At 44.7% G+C, this 22,626-nt stretch overlaps 1 long non-coding RNA gene across 1 annotated transcript in view; it reads left to right on the plus strand.

Moving 5' to 3' along the window:
• The window catches only part of LOC310743599, a 265,247-nt gene that overhangs the window by 195,698 nt on the left and 46,923 nt on the right, over positions 1-22,626 (plus strand). The gene's annotated exons all lie outside the window — the stretch shown is intronic.

A 22,626-nucleotide genomic window follows, 5' to 3' on the forward strand; every position in this document is an offset into this window, starting at 1 on the left:
AATTTGCACCCCCTAACCCGTGGATTTGCGCCCCCTAACCCTAACCCCCAGATGTTGCGCCCAGTGCGGCCGGCCCCCCCTGCACCCCCCACGCTACGCCACTGTTACTGTCTATGCAATTTTTCCTGAGTGATGTAGGAAAAGCACATGGACATGACCTTTGAAGAGTTTATAAGTAAACCAATTTTTAACTTACCAAATATGTGGTCTTTTTCTATGCTGGGGGAGGAGGGGCATTTTGGAACTCAGAAGGGCATATTTTAAAGGTCAAACAGGCTATATTTCCAAGCTTTGCTGCATATTTGTGATTTTAAATCTCTGTTGGAGTTCTCTCCCCAAAGAGTACTTGCCCCAAACCTGGATTTTGGAATCCAAGTAATTCTTCTTTCTATCCCTATTTTCCCCTTGAACCAACATCTTTGAGCAGGGCTTACCTTTGTTTCCCTCCATGTCCTTTGTTTTTTATAAGATATTTATTAAGATTTTTTAAAGTATTACAATAAAATAACAATAACAAAAATACAAAATAAAAATAATTAAAAACACACAAATTTTGCAATGCTTATTTTCCTTTAGCTTGTTTCCCAGACCTCCTCATACCTCCCTTTTTTGTATTCCACCTCAAATTGTTGGTTCAGCAAATCCTTACCATTATGTTTTTACCTATTTATAACCATTTTTTTCATATTCTCTTAAAGCATTGCAGCTGGAAACCACTTAATTTCTATCCAACATCATTCTAACATTCATTAATTTTACAATATTTCTGTAGATAGTCTTTAAATTTCTTCCAATCTTCTTCCACCGACTCTTCTCCCTGGTCTCGGATTCTGCCAGTCATTTCTGCCAATCCCATATAGTCCATCACCTTCATCTGCCATTCTTCCAAAGTGGGTAAATCTTGTGTCTTCCAATACTTTGCAATAAGTATTCTTGCTGCTGTTGTAGCATACATAAAAAAAGTTCTGTCCTTCTTTGGCACCAATTGGCCGACAATGCCCAGAAGGAAGGCCTCTGGTTTCTTCAGGAAGGTATATTTAAATACCTTTTTCATTTCATTATATATCATCTCCCAGAAAGCCTTGATTCTTGGGCACGTCCACCAAAGGTGAAAGAATGTACCTTCAGTCTCTTTACATTTCCAACATTTATTATTGGGCAAATGATATATTTTTGCAAGCTTGACTGGGGTCATGTACCACCTGTATATCATTTTCATAATATTCTCTCTTAAGGCATTACATGCCGTAAATTTCATACCTGTGGTCCACAACTGTTCCCAGTCAGCAAACATAATGTTATGTCCAACATCTTGTGCCCATTTAATCATAGCAGATTTCACCGTTTCATCCTGTGTATTCCATTTCAACAGCAAGTTATACATCCTTGACAAAATCTTAGTTTTGGGTTCTAACAGTTCTGTTTCTAATTTTGATTTTTCCACCTGGAAGCCAATTTTCTTGTCCAAATTATATGCCTCCATTATCTGATAATAATGAAGCCAATCTCGCACTTTGTTTTTTAGTTTCTCAAAACTCTGCAGTTTTAGTTTATCTCCCTCTTGTTCCAAAATTTCCCAATATTTCGGCCATTTGGCCTCCATATTGAGCTTTTTCTGGGCTTTTGCTTCCATTGGTGACAGCCACCTTGGGGTTTTATTTTCCAATAAATCCTTATATCTTATCCAAACATTGAACAAAGTTTTCCTGACAATATGGTTCTTAAATGCTTTATGTGCTTTAACCTTGTCGTACCACAAATATGCATGCCACCCGAAGACATTGTTAAAACCTTCTAAATCCAAAATGTCTGTGTTCTCAAGAAGCAGCCAGTCTTTCAACCAGCAGAATGCTGCTGATTCATAGTAAAGTTTAAAGTCTGGCAGGGCAAATCCACCCCTTTCCTTTGCATCAGTTAATATCTTGAATTTTATTCTGGGCTTCTTGCCCTGCCAGACAAATCTAGATATATCTTTCTGCCACTTCTTGAAACAATCCATCTTGTCCACAATTTGCAGTGTTTGAAACAAAAACAGCATTCTAGGCAATACATTCATCTTTATAGCTGCAATTCGACCCAACAAGGAAAGCTTCAAATTTGACCAAATTTCTAAGTCTTTTTTCACTTCCGTCCAAAATTTTTCATAATTATCTTTAAATAAGTTCCCATTTTTTGCTGTCATGTTAATCCCCAAGTATTTCACTTTCTTGACCACATTCAGACCTGTCTCATTCTGAAACCTCTCTCTTTCAATCGGTGTTAAATTTTTCTCTAAAACCTTAGTTTTTGACTTGTTCAGTTTGAATCCTGCCACTTGACCAAATTCTTGAATTAGTTCTAAAACCCTTTTAGTACTAGATTCTGGCTCCTGTAACGTCAATACTAAATCATCTGCAAATGCTCTCAATTTGTACTGTTTGGCTCCGACCTGTATACCTTTAACCAACCTTCTAATCATATTCAGCAGAACCTCCAGGACCGATATAAAAAGCAATGGGGAGATTGGGCACCCCTGTCCTGTCCCTTTTTCTATCTTAAATTCTTCCGTCACCACATTATTTACAATTAATTTAGCCTTTTGTTCAGAATATATTGCACCTATACCATTTTCAAAACCTTGGCCTACCCCCATCCCCTGTAGGTTCTTTTTCATAAAACTCCAAGAGATATTGTCAAAAGCTTTCTCCGCGTCCACAAATATCAGAACTGCTTTAGTATTCACTTCTAGTTTTTCCAGGATATCAATTATGTTCCTCAAATTATCAGACAAATGTCTTCCCGGGAGAAAGCCCACTTGGTCTTTATGAATCTCTTCCATCAATACTTTTTTCAATCTCTTGGCCAAAATGTCAGCAAAAATTTTGTAATCCACATTAAGTAACGATATAGGGCGGTAGTTCTTAAGCTGAGTCTTTTCAGTCTCTATTTTCGGTATAAGTGTAATATACGCCTCTTTCCACGACTCTGGTGCCCTCTTCCCTTCCAGAATTTCATTGCAGACTTCCTTCAAAGGTTGTAATAGCCACTCTTTCAAAGATCTATAATATCTAGAAGTCAGCCCATCCGGTCCTGGAGATTTGCCCAATTGCATATTTTGAATGGCACCTTCTACTTCCTGTTGTTTCCCTCCATATCCTGTCCTACCATTGCCTGCTTCCCATGACCACCCCTGTACTGGCTTCCCCAGACCTCTGCATTCAGCAGCGTCATTTAACAACCCTTTCAGTGGACTGTCTGAGCCCCTGCTGCCCTTAAAACAAACAGTACACTTTACTGCAGCCTATTTAGAAGTTCAGTTTTTCTACACTGTAAGTGCTGACAACTTATACAGTATGAAATACTACTGCTCTCATAAGCTGCTTACATCTCTGCTTTTGTAACATTTCAATATGATCCAGTTGAGCTGCAAAATGTAATCAATTCCAGCCTGAGTCAGGGATGTGGAACTACAGGCCAAATCCAGCCCACCAGGAATATGGCCCCCAGCACTCTCACCACTTCCTCTGCTGGTAATGGAAGTTGGATCATTTGCTGAAGCTGGGAACAGTGCTCTGCCCTCTCAGCCGCTGGACAGGCACAGGTTTCTGTATTTCCGCTGCATACAATGACAAGAGGGTCTCCTTTATCTAGGCAGGGAGGAAGACAAACTGAGAAAAGGAGGCCAATTTTTTTAATGCAAATAATCTGTGTGTGTGTGTGTGAGAGAGAGAGAGAGAGAGAGAGAGAGAGAGAGGTGGGGTGGGGGCAGGGGGAGAGAATGGTGTGTGTGTGATGGCCTGGGATGTGGACTCGGATGCTGAACCTGAGGGATCCCAGCCTGAACAGGATTCCCCACCTCCAGAACCAGCTGAGCTGGGGCTGGGGCATGAGCCTGAAGGGCCCTCACCTGTGCTGGATCCTCAGGTGCTGTGCTGGATCCTCAGGTGCAGGCATCAGCTAAGTCTGCTCTGGCTCCTGAGGTGATGGAGGACCCATTGCCTGCAGAGCTCCACTCTCAGCCGCATCAGAGGAAGCGGAGGTTGCCTCTGGGTCTGGTGACACTCTAGCCTCTCCTGAGCTACAGAGGCTCAGGGCAGAGAGGCGAAGGGAACTAAGTTCCCGCAGGAGGAGTGCTCGCCTCCAGGCCAGGAGAGGCAAGTCACCAGATGATTGGGGCCATCCTATGCCTCGGGGCAGATAAAAGCCGGCCAGCCCCAGTCCCAAGTTGCAGAAGCAACATTGTTGGTTGCTAGTTCCTGCTTGGACCCTGTCCTGCCTTTCTGCCTGAGCTCCTGACCCGCCCTGGCTCCCTGCTTGCATGCCTGTTCCTGACTTCACCCGACTCCCTGCCCTGCATCCCGCTTCAGCTACTACGGACTGCCTCCACGTTGCACCTTTGACCCTGGACCGGACTTGGAGCTCGCCTCTCAGGTAACCCACGGGACCAGCACAGTGTGCATGCTTGGGCCCCAGCCCCCAACCTCTTGGGGCTTTGACCCTGCCTACCACCAGAATGCAGCCCCTGGTGACTGTTCCCTGAGGAAATTTGGCCCTTTGCATTGGGGGTAGGGAGCACAGGCTTCTGAACTCATCACGGCAGCTTCCCACCATGGCAGTATATAAAGCAGTGTCTATTGTGTTCCAAGAAAAACATCTCAAAAAGCAGAGGACTGATCCTTGCATCTTCTAGGATATTTTCATGCGAAGGTGCATTTAAGCATGAGGCCACCCAAGTAAAAATCAGATTGCTAGGAAGTCCAGCTTTCCAAGGGCGGCTAGAAGGCCAAGCTGGTGTGGAGGATGATACTTTATGAACTTGCTTCACTGACCCAAGTATAAACAGGGGGAGGCGGTGGGCGGCGGGGAGTGAAAATACAGTTTTGAATGAAGGTTTTCCATGTGGAGATTTCGTCTTACGGGACAAATAAAAACTACCTTCAGCTGTAAGTGCGAATGTTAACTTAGAAACTGATGTAACAGAATATACCAGGAAACAGAAACAGGTCTATTGCTTGATGTTTTGTTGCCAATGTCTCCGACAGACTTTAGCAAATGGTAAAGCACTCTGTTCAAATAATGTAATGTATTGTACCGTCCAGATGTGCCTTTGGGGGTTTCTGTAGGTTTTGAGCCAGTTTGACCCGATCTGAAGCTCTCCCACCCTTGAGTTGGAAACCTCCAGAGTGGCTTTTCCAGGAATGTAGTTGGGAGGTAATTGGTCACCTCAACTTTTGACTTATGCTCAGTTACAGCTACCCATCTCTCTGTGTTAATATTATTTGATCAGTGTATATGCCTGCTGCATGTTCTATTAAAATGCAGTAATATAACTGTTTTGTTTGGAGCAATTTTCATCAGAACTGCAATAAAAGTGGTGGAGAGATCAGCCCTCCCCTTCCTGATTTTTTGTTTCAGAAAGAGAAGCCTTTGCCCTGATTGAACAATTTAAAGGGCAAATTCGCAGGATAAGCTCTAGAGTTGTTCGGCGTTGGTGTGTCTTGGAGTCCTGTGTGTCAGTGGCGGGGGTCTCTCCCTCTCTCCTTCATCAAGGCTTGGATGAAAGGGGCAGAAAGGGCTGCCTAGAAAAGGACTGAGGAACTGCTACAGGAGCCCAGCACCCTCCCAGCCGCTGCCACCGCGCTTGGCTCCACCCCTGGTTCCTCCCAGCCCTTGTACATCACGCAGAATTGCAAACCCCCTCCCAACATTTTATTCAAGTTGGTATCTCTGTGCGCATATGACATATGCAGTCCACATGGAGCCTGCTTGAGACTCCTGGGCTTATTGGTCTCTGCTAATGCAGTGGCAGGTCTTGGGTTTAAGAGTCAGTATGAGAAGCAGTCTAAGGTAAGGTTACCAGATTTTTTTCAAAGAATCCGATGACATTATTATTTTTATTTTTTGAAAAGAGAAAAAAAGTTATTACTTCTTAATTTTTTAATTTTTTTTAATCTTCTCTTTTGTGGTCTCCTCTGTCACGCGACCTTCCTCAGGACCCAGACTTGCTCTGGGCCCCATGGAGTTGGCTCAGGTTGGGCCTGGGCTCGGCCACGTGTCCTTGCCCTCCCAGTGCTCTCCTACCCCTCTTCCTCGGTGGCTCCCCTCTTTTTTCTCCTTCCTCTTTCTCTCTCTTCCTTCTCCTCCTCTCCTCCTTCCCCCTGCGTCAGCCCCGGAGTGCCTCTGGGCAGTCGGCTGGGTGCTCTCGCTCCCGGCTCGATTTGGGTCGTGGGGGGGCAGCGGTTCCCCCAGTTGATGCGATAGGCATCCCGGTGCCCCCTTTGGCAGTGGTGGCAGCAGCAGCAGCAGTCTCAGCAGCCCAGAGCCAGCCTGGTAGCGCAGTTGGCTCTGGCTGGCTTCAGGAGCTGCTCGCTGCCGTTGCGCCTGCCATTTTGCCTCGCCAGAAGTCCCCATATGTTGTATCTTGTGCCGTTGAACCAATCATGCAACATTCACTCCCTAATAACAAATCTGCAACACTTAAAATATAAATCCGGGGACATTAAATGAAATCCAGGGATATTCCAGGGATGAATTTTATCTGGGGACAGATTTGTAAATCTGGGGACTGTCCCCGGGAAATGGGGGCCTCTGGTAACCATAGTCTAAGGGCACCTTGGATCTGGATTGCCTCTTACATTTCTGCACAAACTTGTGCCTGCATTCTCAGTGGATTTACTTCCAGGCAAAACATTCCAAAAATTGTGTTTTATTCTGTAAAAGCAGCACACTAGACTAGAGGGAATTAATGAAATAATGTGGACAGGAGGAAAATGCTTAAACAAACACACCCCGGGTCATGCATGTAGCCAGGATTTTTGCTGGGGGGACATGCCTTTTGTTGGGGGGGCAGAACCTCCGTTTACTATGTATTTTTATTGATTTTTATGCCCCAGGTCCCTCCTCCATTCAGCTTCTCTTACTTTTTCTGCTGTTCTGGGAGGGCTCCCTCCCAAGTCCCAAATGGGGGTGGTCTACATCCCTTCCTTAGCAAAAGTGATTAAGTCTCCTTAGCAATGGTGCTGCTTCCCAAGTGCCAGAGCATGAGAGTTGTCTTCATGTTTTGTTTCATAACTTTCTTTAGAAATGTCTGGTTGGCTTTCTTTTCTTTTTTTTTAAGGAAGGCTAAGGACCTCGGGCTTCTGCATGTATGGAGCCTGGTACATATGTTGGTGGCCCTAGTTCTGGCTCAGAATTTCCCCTGGCACGCTAGTTTTCTATGTGCCATGATTGCATTCAGTCACCTGAGCTCTGGCACAGGTTTATCACCTCAGTGAGAGTATAGTCTCATTTTCTATATAAAAAGCCTAACCAAGCAACTGACGTGCAGGTAAGTGGCTACCCATTATTACTGATAATTGCACCTTAAATCATGTTCCTTGAAATTCTTTTACAGATCTCTCCCAAACACACACCTGAGATCTCAGCATCTCACTTCAAAGCGACTCCCTGCTACTACCTGTGGCTGATCCCTGCCATCTCTGTCCAGCTGGATGTGAGTCCCAGGTTTGCTCCTCCCAGCTCTGTTTAGTCTATTTTACCTCTTTTCCCTCCTTTGGTCTGAGTCTTTGGCTCTTTGCCCACTGTACTGACCACATCCCCTGACTGTGCTTCTCCTGAACCTCTTGAACTGCAGCAGGACCCTAGGAGCTTCTTAAGTAAAGGCCCCTGACCATTAGGTCCAGTCGTGACAGACTCTGGGGTTGCGGCGCTCATTTCGCTTTACTGGCCGAGGGAGCCGGCCTCCAGCTTCCGGGTCATGTGGCCAGCATGACTAAGCCGCTTCTGGCGAACCAGAGCAGTGCACGAAAACGCCGTTTACCTTCCCGCTGAAGTGGTACCTATTTATCTACTTGCATTTTGACGTGCTTTCGAACTGCTAGGTTGGCAGGAGAAGGGACCGAGCAACAGGAGCTCACCCCGTCACGGGGATTCGAACCGCCGACCTCCTGATCGGCAAGACCTAGGCTCTGTGGTTTAACCCACAGCACGACCCACGTCCCTAGGAGCTTCTTAGTTAGATGCAAAATAACTCTAATATTTAATAAACCAGGAAATGATTTAACAGCTCTAGACACCATGTCTTTGCCAATTAAGTATTTGGCAATATTCCCAGTCTTGGCACAATAACTGTTTAACCTTCAGAGCTGCCTTCAGTGCACTTCCATCTTGCCTTGAGGTGACTCCTTCTCTGACAAAGATATTCAGGGCAGTGAAGGGCCAATGAAGTAAGGTAGCCTTGCTTTCCTGAGTTGTGATGTCCTGGAAAACAGTAGGTAATGCCATATTTGAAGTGGGGAAATTTAGGTGTGTGAGAGAGAGAGTTTTAACATGAATATTGGTGAGAAAAATCACCTTGTGGGGATTTTTTTTACCTTTAAAACAGTCAGGAATCAGCTATCCGCATTCACACCATCATGTTGCAAACTGGTGGGTTCCATTAAGTCCTAGAGACAGATGCAAATAAGGTAGCATTTACATTTCCAAAAGGGAGAGTAGCCATTCCTTGTTTCTCCCAACATGCTTTGGTGCAACATGACAGCTTTTGCGCTTGGCATAAACTAATTTAATCATTATGCAAAGAGCTTCCTGCATTAGATTTGTAAGATAGCCACAGATGGCTCCCAAATATGCTTTACATCAGAGACATGTGTCTCCCTCCCCCCCATTTCTTATTTATTTTTGTTGGTTTAATAGCTAGGCTAAAGAGGACTCAAAAATTAGTTCAGGACTTTATGACTTTCAATTGATACTAATAAAGGCATTATTTGAATGCTATTGAAGGAAACTTTATCCTCTGTGTGTTGCTCTGGCCATCACCTGAGGCACATGTTCCCTCGCCTTGCCTTCAGAAATGAGGTGGGCAGGGACACAAAGGCCTTCTCCGTCATGGTGCCACATCACATGGTGCCAGGCTTTCCTGAGGGAGGTCTGCCTGACTCAGTCACTGCTCAACTTTTGGAGAGCTGTGGAAAGGTGGTTGTTTAAGGGAGTCCCTTGGGACACAACCAAAGTTCAGTAATGCAGCATGCGCTTTTCATGTGCTTTTCATGTGCTTTTCATGTGCTGGGTGCCAGATCCAGCCTCTGGCACATCCAAGTTTAAAGAATGAGGTATCAGATGACATAAATAATAAAATTATTATTATTTTGGGAAGTTTTTAATGTTTGATATTTTATTGTGTTTTATGTGTGTTGGAAACAGCCCAGAGTGGCTGGGGCAACCCAGCTAGATGGCTGGGGTATAAATAATAACATTATTAAAAATTATTATTATAAAGATCTCTGTCTGAGATCTTGGCATACTAGGCTAGAGGGACAAATTGTCTGACATGGAATAAAGCAGGATTTTTGCTTACTATTCCTCCTCCTGCTGCTGCTGCTAGATATAGTGATATTTTAAATGTGACGCCCCCTTTTTCCCCTTTAGTTTGTACTGTTTTATTGTTTTGTTTTCAAGCTGCTTTGGGATTCAAAGGAGTGGCATTAAATATTTCTAAATGACAGATATGGATGTACAGATGAACTTTCTTCAGCCCCTCTTAGCAGAAGTATTGACTCGCTCAGAACATTCAGAGCAAGCAGGTAAATAGAGGTGATTTGTGTTTTCTCCCCCACCTCTCCCCCATCACTTGTTTAACTGTTCAAAGCAGACTTGTACCTCTGATAGATGGGCCTCTGGAAAGAGCACAGTCAGACTGTATCTCCTTCCCCATCACGGCAGGGGCTATTGCTGCTTCAGGGGCATATATACCTCCTCATTTTGTGTGTGTGTGTGCGCGCGCGCGCGTGCGCTTGAGCCCAGCTTTAGAAACTTGAAACAAGTGCCAGTGAAGCTCAGCTCTCTTGTTTTGAAAATCCAAAGCCGCTCACAGAAAGTAAGATAAGAAACGAAATTTAGTCATGCAGTCTTTGCTTTGCTTAAAGCTTGCTTGGAACTAGTGTCAGTCTCTTATTTATCTCATTATCATGCTACAAATGCTGGACTGAGGCAAGTTGGGGGATTATTAAAATATGACAACTGATGATAATTTGAGTTGTCTCCAAGGATGAATTCGGATAATGAATTCAAGTAGGATAACCTTGTAGTAGACTTGTAGTAGCACGCAGCTTTCCACACAAACTGCAAGTGGTGGGGAAATGGAATTGTGATAGCAGCCGTTGGCTGATGGATAAACAACTTAATGCTTTATCATTACTCCAGCAATGAAACCGGTGCAGAGCACATTTGAGGCATGGCTGATCTCCCTACTTTTTGGCAAGTGGTGCACAAAGAAGCTGTGGAATCATACAAAGCCTGTCTGGGATAGAAATAATAAAAGAAAACAAGTATTAGCTCAGCTGCTGGGTTAATTTTAGCACTGAAAGCAAGTTCAAAGGTAACACAGCCAAAGCTGCACCAATAAATCCTCTCCATCTCTTGGGAGCTGGGGGGGGGGCAGTGACTTTGGGAGACTGGCTTTTGTGCTTTGACTCTTCTGGATGGAATGCGAGCAATTTCTTGGTATTATTTTCCACAGGATATTAACAAGACAAAAGCAACTCGCTGGGGATTCTCTTCAAAGGCAATAGCTGAAATGCATAAAAGCCGGCTTGAGTCACAGTATGAGCTGAAATATTTCCTTTCCTCCATCCTATTAGAATACATTATTGTTCACAGATATGCACTGATCTAGCAGTTATTGTTTGCATCTCCAAAAACAACAAAAAGGAATTCATGGAGCATACTGATTCTCACCAAAGTAACCACAAGTAGCCCACCCACATCCTGGAAACTGAAAAAGATATTCTAGGACAGGGGATGTGAATTCTAGACAGGCTTGAATCTTGGCATCCAGTTCTGGGCTTAGACATTTTCATGGCACAAAGCAAAAAGCAATGACCCAGCCATCTTTGCTTTCAGATCAAACAGAGCTCTAATTTTGGTTAAAATGACATAGAAAGATAGGGACAAACAGAACACTATGGGCAGAGATGTGGAAGCACAGAGAAAATGGGAGCGGAATTCCTCCCTCTTCAGGCCTTAACATCTGTATTACATCTTATGCATGATCCAGTTGACAATGTGTATTGAGACTTCCAAGAAGCTTTTGATAAGCAAGTTAGTTTAGTAGTCAGGGAAAATAGGAGAGATGCCCTTATGGATCAGTAACTAATTAAAGAACAGGGAGAAGGGAATTAGTGGACAATTTTCCCAGTAGAAAGGCTATAGAAAATTGACTCTCCAAAGGATTGGTATTGGGACCAGTGATTGTTAACTTGTTCATTAATGTTCCAGCGTTAGGAATGAGCAGTGAGAGAGCCAAATGTTTTTATTCACATTTTGTTTTTTTGTTTTTTTAAATAGATTTTTATTAGTTTTCCATACATTCAAATCATTTATCCAAATTTTACCAAATTTTAACAAAATTCATATTTTGGACTTCCTTCAACTTCCCTGACAATCATCCATTTTTACCCTTTAATGCGCATTTCTTTAATAGCATTGCCATTTGTCTTCCCTCCTTTTTCTATTTACTTTCAGCAATACCTCTTTAAAAGTTTTTACAGTGCTTCTTGAAACCCCACTAGCGTTGTTTGCACCTCACATACATTTTTCAGATAATCAACAAATTTTCCCCAATCTTCGATGAACTTTTGGTTTCGAACATATCTTATTTTCCCAGTCAATTTATCCAGTTCCGCATAGTCAGTCAGTTTCATTCTCCATTCTTGAATCGTCGGTATGTCCTCTTGTTTCCATTTCTGGGCCAAAAGAATTCTTGCTGCCGTAACTGCATACTGGAAGAGTTTAAAGTCTTTTCTTCTTATATCTTTTCCTGTAATCCCTAAAAGAAAAGCTTCTGGTTTCTTAGTAAAGGTGTATTTTAACATCTTTTTCAGTTCGTTATAGATTGCTTCCCAGAAGCTTTTCACTTTCTTACATTCCCACCACATATGGTAGAATGTTCCCTCTTTTTCTTTACATTTCCAGCATTTATTACATGTTTTGTACATTTTTGCCAATTTTACCGGGGTGATATACCATCTATAAAACATTTTCATAACATTCTCCTTCAACCCCATGCATGCAGTAAACTTTAAACTTTCCTTCCATAATTTTTCCCATTCTTCAAATTGAATATTATATCCAAAATCTTTGGCCCACTGTATCATTACTGATTTAACCTCTTCATCTTTCGTATTCCATTCTAACAATATCTTATACATTTTAGACAGAATTTTATATTCATTAGCTATAATCTCTGTCTGGAACTTTGAATCTTTTTCTGCATATCCACTTTCTTTTATATCTTTTTTAAACATTTCATTTACCTGAAAGTAATGCAACCAATCATATACATAATCTTTAACCTCTTCGTATGGTTTTAGTTTCCATTTTCCTCCTTCTTTAGTTAATAATTCTCCATATGTAGCCCATTTCCCTCGCATGTTAATTTTCTTAACACTCATAACCTCTAACGGAGATAACCAGTGAGGGACTCTTGGTTCTAGGAGGTTTTTGTACCTGTCCCATACTTCTATTAAAGAACTTCTGAAGATGTGGTTCCCGAATCCTTTATGGACTTTCTTCTTGTCCGCCCATAAGTATGCGTGCCACCCGAATCTGTTATCAAAACCTTCTAAATCCAATAACTCCGTATTTTCTAATTTAATCACTCTTTTAACCAGCAAAGACATGCTGCTTCGTAATATAATTTCATATCTGGCAGGGCGAAGCCTCCCCTTTCCTTAGCATCTGTTAATAATTTATATTTTATTCTTGGCTTCTTGCCCTGCCAGATATACCTTGAAATCACTCGATAAAGATGAACGTGCTCCCAAAGATGTTATTTCTATTTCAGACTATCCCTGTTATCAAGGGGGTAGGGATTTTTAAAGATTGGCAAAGAGTGGTTTTTATTCACATTTTGTTCAGGGTAGTTAAAAGGGGTGGAGGGTTGCATGGGGCTCTAAAAAGATTTCTTCAAACTAAGTGAATTGGCAAATGCAATTCCAAGCAAGAAAATTGTGTGTGTGTGTGTATCTTAATTTCACATAAAAGCTCATGAGGTCTGAAACTGGTGGTGGATCAGGAATGAGACCTTGGGGTCATAGTGAATTGCTTGATGAAGATGTTGATTCTGTAGCTAAATCCTGGGACTCTTCTGCCAGGCCACAGCCCTCACTGGCTTGCTTTGCTTGCAGCCCCCTTTGCACCTCCTTCCCAGTGCCTCTTTCTAGAAAAAAAGGTGCCAGGACACACCATGAAGTAGCCTTCTCTGCCACACTGCAGGCTGGGCTCGGGGCAGGACAAGTGCCAGCCAAGCACCCAGAGCTGGGCTTTCCATTGCCGGGAGACGTGGCCTTCTGCCTCTGTGCCATTTGCGAGGCCTTTGAAGAAGCTGGAGGCCTTTTGGTGCTGCCCAGCCGCTGCTGACGTGGCTGCAGCAAACTCAGCCCACCTGCTGTCTGCCAAGCACCTTCCGCCGGCCTCAGAGCTGGCTGAATGGCAGCAGTGGGTGCAGCGGTTGCCTGGCAGCTTTTTGCAGCTGTGCCGCCACAGGACAAGGACAAGGAAGAAGTGCTGCAGCTGGAGCAGGCAGTGCCAGGAAAAGGTGCACCCTCCTCACACACTTGCTTTAGAAGCCAAGATTTGCCGGCGGGGTTTCCGGGACTGAATACTGGTGAATACCGCCAGAAAAAAAGCACTGCTTCTTCCTGGCTGGACTAAGTCTGTGGGTCTTCATAGTGTCTCTTGGTTGCCTGGATAGAGGATAGTGCGGGGCAGGTGAGTGCAGAAACTTTACAAAGGTAAAATTCACCCACTTTTGCTTCTGGCCCCCACTGGCAGGTGCCAAATGTCACCCAGAAGGAAATGCATCCCTTGGCTGAAAATAGTTGTCCCACGTCTGATGCATAGGATTGCGCCACAAAGGAAGGAAACACAAAAGCACCAACAAGAGAACACAGCAAGGGCTGGCTCTGCTTTGAAGCATAGCTGTCAACTTTCAGATTTGAAAATAAGGGAACAGCAGCCTCGAAAATAAGGGATCAGCAGCCTCACCTGTCCCAGAGACAGTCTACGGGATATCTAACAATCTGGGATAGCAGCAGGAAGTAGCGGGAAATGGCACTAAAATAAGGGAATTTCCCACAAAAAAAGAGAAGGTTGACAGCTATGCTTTGAAGGCTTGTTCTGGCCGAGATATCGCCTTTTGCCCCTTTCCCTCCTGTACCTGTGTGGCTGTGTTTGCCTCTCCAAGGTGTTTTTGGGGTTGGATGGAGCTATTTTCAGTGGCTGGGACTTATATCAGCAAAATTTCTCCTCCTTGTGCTTCAATGCCCTTTTACAATTTTTCATTGTTTTCTCAGATATATCCAGTACTACTACTACTAATAATAATAATAATAATAATAAGAATAATAATAATAAAATTTCAAACCTAGGGGTTAGCATAGGTCTCCAACAGGGGCTCATAGAACATGCAAAGAGGACAAGTAAGTGCTTTGCAAGACTGTTTGGGAAACTCCTTAAATATTATGTCCTCACAGATTTTGCAGGAGCAGCTGGGCTAAGATGAGTTTTCCCTTTTACAAAACTTGCTACCAAAATTCGCCATGAAAGTCACTTTTGCTTAACATCAACTGGACCCATTTTAAGATGGGTTAATGGGGGGGCACACACAGCTAAAGAACTTTCAACCCTCTGCACAGGGACAAGCCGAAGGGTCTAGAGTTTGTTTGCATGATAAACCTGGGCTGTCAGAGCGTGGCATTCAGAAATGAAATCTGAAAAAGAGCAATCGTCAATGAAAATGTCACTCTAGCTGCCTGCCCTTACAGAAACAGCTTCATTGTCATAATGGTGAAGGCTGTGATTTGACAAAGTTAACATTGCCTTTTCAAATGGTGGAGGACAGGCATGAGGAATTTTAATGATAATAAAGGTTGTTTTCCAGTTAGAGCATGACTTGTTGACAGTCGTTGGATGCAGGTCTGTCATACTGTATTATATGCTTCACTTCCTACGTTTCAAGCTCAGTCATAAAAAATTCTCCCTGAGCAGATCTTTATATAAATAAATAGAACAACCACCTAAGACAGGGGTGGCCATCTGGCAGCTCATGAGAGACAACTGACCCACAAGGCCATTATTTTATTGGGCCTTGGCCAGCCCTATCAAAGGTTAAGCAAAGCTTTGTCAGAAATATATGCCCACATTTTCATTTGAAATGAAAAGAAAACTATTTCCCAAAGCTGTAAAAGATAGTCTGCATTTTAATGTTCCATGTTTCTTTGGGTTTGGGTGCAATGCTGTGAATGATAGCTGCTCAAAGACTTTATTGAAGAATCTAATATTCTATGAAAGAGCTGAGTTTGTGGCAAGAAATACTTTCAGACTCTGAATCACTATCTGGGAACAGAGAGAGAGAGAGAGAGAGAGAGAGAGAGAGAGAGAGGGAGAGAGAGAGAACGTACACATATATGAATCAACTGTTTCTTTTGAATAATTCTGTGATTAAAAGTAGGTTATTCAAGAATGTAAATGGGAATCTTTTTCTGGCTTAATAGATCCCCTTTGTGCTGCAGGGTTCTGTCCTAACGCCCATTGTTGTTCAACATCTTTGTGAATGACTTGGGTGAAGGAATTGAGGGGATGCTCCTCAGATTTGCAGGTGACACCAAACTGGGAGGGGAAGTAATGCCACAGAAGACAGAATCAGGATTCAAGATGACCTTAACAGACTGAGACCTGGGCGCAAACTAACAAAATGAGCAGGGACAAATGTAAGGAAGACCATAAAATGGGGAACACCTGGCTTACTAGCAGTACATGTGAAAAGGATCTAGGGGTCTTTGTAGACATCTAGTCTCCCGATCAAGGAAAGTAATAGTACCAGTCTGTTCTGCCTTGGTCAGACCACACATGGAATACTGTGTCCAGTTCTCAGAGCCAAAGTTTAAGAAGCTTACTGTCAAGCTGGAGCAAGGGCAAAGCAAGGCTACCAAGATGATCAAGGTCTGGGAACCAAGCCTTATGAGGAATGGTTGAGGGAATTGGGTCTGTTTTGGCCCGGAAAAGAGGAGACTGAGAGGAAATATGATAGCCATCTTCACAACAACCTAAACTCCCAAACAGCATATGAATTGATATGGCTAACCTGGCCCAACAACTCCAACCCCCTCACACAGGCATCCAAACGTTACTGCAGTCAACCAGGCCCTGGGCTATCTCTCACGATACCAACACAAACAAATAAATAAATAACCTATCCATGTGACGCTGACACAAAACTCCACACATAAACTATCATTACCCCACCTTCCCCCCCACCTCACAAAACCTATGATAGCACTGTCTTACAACAAATGCAAATGACCTGTAGAAAGGACATTATAAACAAAAAAAAACCTAGACATTTTATGTACCTTTGTTAACCCTGAAAATCTTACAACAAAAAATAAATTATATATAAAATACAGTGGTACTTCGGGTTACATACGCTTCAGGTTACATGCGCTTCAGGTTAGACTCCACTAACGCAGAAATAGTACCTCGGGTTAAGAACTTTGCTTCAGGATGAGAACAGAAAGCGTGCCCTGGCACCACAGCAGCAGCAGGAGGCCCCATTAGCTAAAGTGGTGCTTCAGGTTAAGAACAGTTTCAGGTTAAGAACAGACCTCCGGAACGAATTAAGTACTTAACCCGAGGTACCACTGTATCTCTAAAGCAGTCACATAGGGTTTTTGTCTCCTAAGATATGAGCTAGCCTTCCCAGTTTGGTGTCATCTGCAAATTTGATGAGTATCACACTCTTTCATCCACGTTATTTATAAAGATGCCAGACATCACCAGGCACAAGGCAGATCTCTGCAGCACCCCACTTCTCTTTTCGCTCCAGGCTGATGAGAAGGCATTAGTGAGAACTCTGGGTACAGTCCATCAACGAACTATAAATCCGCCTGACTGTAAAAGGTAAAAAGGTAAAGGACCCCTGGACAGTTAAGTCCAGTCAAAGGCGACTATGGAGTTGTGGCACTCATCTCGCTCTCAGGCCGAGGGAGCTGGCGTTTGTCCGCAAGTAGCTTTCTGGGTCATGTGGCCAGCAGGACTAAACCACTACTGGTGCACTGAGGACCGTGACGAGTGCCAGACCACAGGAAACACCATTTACCTTCCCGCCACAGCAGTACCTATTTATCTATTTGCACAGGCATGCTTTTGAACTTCTAGGTTGGCAGGAGCTGGGACTGAGCAACGGGAGCTCACCCCGTTGCGGGGATTCGAACTGCTGACCTTCCGATCAGCAAGCCCAAGAGGCTGAGTGGTTTAGATCACAGTGCCACCCGCGTTGTCTAGACCATACTTTATCACCTTGTCCACAGGAATATCACAGGAGACCTTATGCAAGGTTTGGTTTGATGGTGGAGGACCTTCCCTGCAGATGTGGGTGACCCTGGCCAATTCAGATGGCCTTCCCATAAACACCTAAGGAATGTCTGAATGCTTTGGGAAGGTTTCTTGAGAGACAGGGCTTGTGATTCTGTCAGTGAGTTTAAAAAATGTTTTTGTTTATCTTCGCATTTGACTGGTGGCTTCATATTTTAATTGCTGCTGCTTTACTTGCCAATATTGGTACTGTTTTAATGTCTTGTTATTTTGTATGTGTCTTGCTGATTCTTGTTAGCCTTCTTGTGAGAGTTTTACCCTAAAAGGTGGGATACAGATATATTCAAATGAAGTTCTGATTCTGCCTTCCCTTTTCTAACTTCTTGATAATTAGGCAGAGGGCTAAGCTTCACCACAGCAGTTGCAGTGGTTGTGCTGCTGAGGAAGATCAAGAGTCATAGAATCATAGAGTTGGAAGAGACCACAAGGGCCATCAAGTCCAACCCCCTGCCAAGCAGGAAACACCATCAGAGCACTCCTGACATATGGTTGTCAAGCCTCTGCTTAAAGACCTCCAAAGAAGGAGACTCCACCACACTCCTTGGCAGCAAATTCCACTGTCGAACAGCTCTTACTGTCAGGAAGTTCTTCCTAATGTTTAGGTGGAATCTTCTTTCTTGTAGTTTGGATCCATTGCTCCGTGTCCGCTTCTCTGGAGCAGCAGAAAACAACCTTTCTCCCTCCTCTATGTGACATCCTTTTATATATTTGAACATGGCTATCATATCACCCCTTAACCTCCTCTTCTCCAGGCTAAACATGCCCAGCTCCCTTAGCCGTTCCTCATAAGGCATCGTTTCCAGGCCTTTGACCATTTTGGTTGCCCTCCTCTGGACACGTTCCAGTTTGTCAGTGTCCTTCTTGAACTGTGGTGCCCAGAACTGGACACAGTACTCCAGGTGAGGTCTGACCAGAGCAGAATACAGTGGCACTATTACTTCCCTTGATCTAGATGCTATACTCCTATTGATGCAGCCCAGAATTGCATTGGCTTTTTTAGCTGCCGCGTCACACTGTTGGCTCATGTCAAGTTTGTGGTCAACCAAGACTCCTAGATCCTTTTCACATGTACTGCTCTCAAGCCAGGTGTCACCCATCTTGTATTTGTGGCTCTCATTTTTTTTTTGCCCAAGTGCAATGCTTTACATTTCTCCCTGTTAAAATTCATCTTGTTTGTTTTGGCCCAGTTCTCTAATCTGTCAAGGTCGTTTTGAAGTGTGATCCTGTCCTCTGGGGTGTTAGCCACCCCTCCCAGTTTGGAGGGCCCTTGTTTACCAGAAAGGCAGGGATGTTGTCTTTGAATTCAGATACTTTTTATTTAAGCCATCATTGACAAACGGCTTGAGTGAAGGCAGCTAATAAGAAGTAATTTCTTAGACTATAACAAGGGCACTCAATAGGTAGTACGCTGGCCGAGCTAATCCTGCCAACTAAAACACAGGCATGCACATTAAAGTTTGGAGCAGGAACTCATTATATGCTTCAGTTAACACTAACAGACCTGCAGGATTAGTGATTAACAGTCCTCCAGTGTGGAAGTCAAGAATTCTAGGCCTCTGCAGGAACATCACCATGTACAGGATTGTAGGAGCACTTTCTTTCTTCATGAAGTTGAATAAACTAACACAATTTGCTCAAATTAAGCACACTTAAGAGACGTGCTTGCTGCATGATCAGTTCCAAGCACATAAAGGGCCTGTGGGAAGAACCCCTCAACAACGACACATGTGCTGGCCATGCATCTGGCTGATGCATGAGTGATGTTAGTCTGAAAGCGGCAGGAACCCTAGTCCCAAATGCTGCTGAAAATGAATTTGCTAAATATGTAGGCACATACCAGGAAGTTCCAGCCAGTCACGGGTCCCCAGCACATGTGTTCTGTCTATGTGCCATATATACATACAACCAACTGAACTTTACAGTCTTCATCAGAAGCATGAGTGTATATGCATAACACAACTGTCACGTAAAGTGAGAACATGCCCCGTCTTCCAATCTTGTCTTGTTCTGGATTTAACTCAAAGGTTTGTGGCAGGAAGAGGTACTTGCCGAGTAGTTTATGTTTTGATGCATTTTAATCCCGTTGCCCATTTTAAAGTTTATCCTTTACCTTTCCCCAACCCAACCACAGTATTTCCAGCCCACCAAACAGTTATTTGGTGGGCATTGCATGGGGTAGACCTATCTTATTTGCACCCAAAAACAAAAGATCAACATCAGTGGCAAAAGCAGCAGCAGCAGCAGCAGCAAGGAACATTCAGGGAGCCATGGGAGAGACTCATCTAAAACTGGTACCCAAGAGGTCAAGGCCATCTGGTGGCTGCAGAATAATGGATAGTGAGTCACTTGCTTCAAGAAACACTGGAGGGGGACTGAAGACTTAGGAGTCTCTTTCACCTGTTCACCCTTCTAAAGCTGAGGCCTGAAGACTGTGAATCTGATGGGATGGATTTCCCCCAAATTGATCTTTGAACTTTGAATTTTATTGTTATTCATGCTTTTACCGTATTTTTTGTCCTATAGGACACACTTTTCCCCCTCCAAAAATGAAGGGGAAATATGTGTGCATCCTATGGGGCGAATGCAGGCTTTCGCTAAAGCCTGGAGAGTGAGAGGGATTGGTGCGCACCGACCCCTCTCGCTCTCCAGGCTTCAGGAGAGCCCCACCGCCAGCCCCACAAGCTCGGGGGACAGCGGGGAGGCGGAACGCCGCCATTCCGCTGTCCCCCGACCTGGTTTGGAGGCTGGCAGCGGGGAGAAGCCCGCTTCTCCCTGCCGCCAGCCCTGCAAGCTCGGGGGACAGCGGGGAGGCGCAGCGCGCCATCCCGCTGTCTCCCGACGTGGTTTGGAGGCTGGCAGCGGGCTTCCCCCTCCCCAGGCCCGCATGCTCCCAGAGTGGGCTTAGCGCAGTTCTCCGCAAGCTGTGGGAGCCCGGCGCGACTTCGCGCTGGCCTCCAATGGCTTGCGGAGAGCTGCCTGTTCTGGGGGCTGCGGTGGGGGAAGCTCGGACTTCCCCCGCCCCAGCCTCATGCCTGGGGGGGGGATTTTTCCCCTTTATTCCCCCCCCCCCCAAATCTAGGTGCGTCCTATGGGCCGGTGCGTCCTATAGGGCGAAAAATACGGTATACTGTATTTTATGCTGCTTCTATGTTGTATTACAATTGTTTTAAATTTGTTGTTAGCTGCCCTGAGCCCGGTTTTCTGAACTGGGAAGGGCGGGGTATAAATAAAAATTTATTATTATTCTTAAAGGGCCAAAGCCCTGGCCTGACAACAAGCATCTCTCCTCCTTTCTGTGATCTCCTACCTGACATGCTCCCTGAGCCACTGGATGCATATGCAAGTATAAGAGACACTATATTTCTCTGTCAAGTCAGGCTCAAGTATTACATCCGTGAAGGCCTGGGCTCAGGCTCTGTAGACCCTGAACCTTCAAGCATCAAGACCCTGACCCAATCCCACAGCCGATAGTACAGCAGTCCTGGCTTCTGATAGCCCGTTTCTCCAACTGTAAGCTTGAGGTCAGAGCCGTCTTTCCCATAGGGCTTAGTGGTGCGTTGCGCCAGGACGCTGGCCTCTCGGGGCGCCCCAGCAAGTGGAGCTGCGTGGGTTTGCTGGCAGCCTCCCCTTTCCCTGCACACCTGCCAGCTGCGCCCCGCCAACCGTAAGGCTGGTGGGCGCTCAGCTTGCCTCCCAAGCGTCTGCGGAGATCGCTCTCCCGCAGCGGCATGGAGGAGAGTTGCCCCCCCCCCCCGATGGCTGGCAGTGTGCAGCTATGGCCACCCTAACACTATCCGTGGTAATTTGGGGGCACTGGGCTAAGTTATTTAGTGCTTAAAACACTAAAGTGAGTACTGTAAAATGCAGCTCTTAGAACAGGGCCAATATGAGGTTATGTTCAGAGTTTATTTTCATACAATCCAGTTAGAGGGAGTACATGGTTCTGGGACAGTTAGCTTAGCACAGTATTTAAGTGTGCTCTGTATCATTCTGTTCAAAAAGACATAGTGTTATTATTACTATTATTTAAATTTATTGGGGGGTTTTACCAAGACAATTCAAAGCAACTTTCAATATATGTACATACAAACACATACATTGAAACCAGCATAAAAGAAAAAAATAAAGACCCTAAAGGAAAATCCTATTTTAAAAGGCAGGATGAAAACATTCCACCCACTCAAGGCCAAGGACAATTAAGAGGCAAAGGTCTGGTTAAAAAGGATTTTTATATAATAATGGTGCCAGAACATTCCACAAACAGGGAGTCACCACTGTAAAGGTCCATTCTCACACTGCCACCCTCCAGATCTTCCAGATGATGAAAGCCAGGTCCAGGATGCTTTATATGGGGAGAAGTGGTCTTTGACATATTGGGGTCGTGAACTGCATAAGGCATTATAGGTCAAAAGCAGCACTTTGAATTGGGCTTGGAAACTAACTGGTAGCCAGTTTAGTGGGGCCAGGAATGGTGTTATGTGCTCAAGCCGTCTTGCTGGTTTGGGGGGGGGGGTGAGGAGAAGCTGGGCCTAGGAGAGCTGCGCAGTCCAACTGGTTTGAGGGGGGGAAGAGATCACACACTGTTTTAGGGGTGGAGAAGAGATGAGGGAGGCGAGAAGGAGCCCTGTCTCTGAGGAGGCAAGGCAGGACCACCAGCAGCAGCATCTCCTGCATGGCTTTATTTGACAGAGGGGGTGGAGGGAGGAAGGGGGAGAAGGTGGGATCTGCATTATGATCACCTGCAGAGCTCTCTTTGACAGATTTCAATTGGGGGGGTTGACAAAAAAAATTCCACACCTGGTACCATTTGACCTTCCTACACCACTGTGTCCTCCCTAATATGAGGTCAGGCTCATGGGCTATTTTATTGAAACGATTTGACACGTGTCTTTAGCTTCTTTCCCCATCCCGTGGGAAGCGGGCTTTCCAAATCAAAATTGTTTTGTTTTGTTTCTTCTGCCTCCAGGTTTGGGGAATACAGCCTCGCTTGCCTCATAGGGACGTTTTTCAAAAAGAGTTTGTCCTGTCTGCTGTTTCTGGTCTTTAAAGCGTGCGCAATTTTGCCCCTCTCTCCCCGCCCCTCGTGAAAGGGAGACCGGCAGGTGAAGCGGATCTCAATCAGCCTCCCCATTCTCCAAGGGAGGCAAGCAGCTGATTTCCATCGGTCCAGCTTGTGGTCGCGGACTGAGCATCTCCGTCCCCAGCGGACCAATCGGA

The sequence above is a fragment of the Podarcis filfolensis genome (assembly GCF_964270895.1).
Source record: "Podarcis filfolensis genome assembly, chromosome: 1".
NCBI lineage: Eukaryota > Metazoa > Chordata > Lepidosauria > Squamata > Lacertidae > Podarcis > Podarcis filfolensis.